Source organism: Temnothorax curvispinosus, unplaced genomic scaffold (assembly GCF_003070985.1).
Source record: "Temnothorax curvispinosus isolate PA1 unplaced genomic scaffold, ASM307098v1 QBEX01010107.1, whole genome shotgun sequence".
Taxonomy (NCBI): domain Eukaryota; kingdom Metazoa; phylum Arthropoda; class Insecta; order Hymenoptera; family Formicidae; genus Temnothorax; species Temnothorax curvispinosus.
This window is the reverse complement of record NW_020219887.1, coordinates 214,429-214,777: the sequence shown is the minus strand read 5'-3', so window position 1 is coordinate 214,777 and position 349 is coordinate 214,429.

The window sequence follows — 349 nt, the reverse complement described above, 5'->3', positions numbered from 1 at the left end:
ACCAACACTGAGGCGCTTTAACAAATTATCAACTTTTAACATGGAAAGGACACCTGATTCAGAAGCCCTTTCTCGCACTGATTCAATAACAAATTGTTTGAGCAACGTTCCTGAAAACCATCACATTCTCTTCGACTTCACTTCTGTCAGACTGTGAGCTACTCTCACTGCTCAACCCACTCTGCATATCAGTCATAATATGTATTTCTTCGGCAACTTGTTCGTCACTTTGTAAAGATATCGTATCACTATTATTATTATTTTCAGAAGCAGTAGCAACATGATAGCCTTCGTCAAAATTTGCAATTTCCTCAGAATCGGATGATATTTCATAATCTGAATTACTATC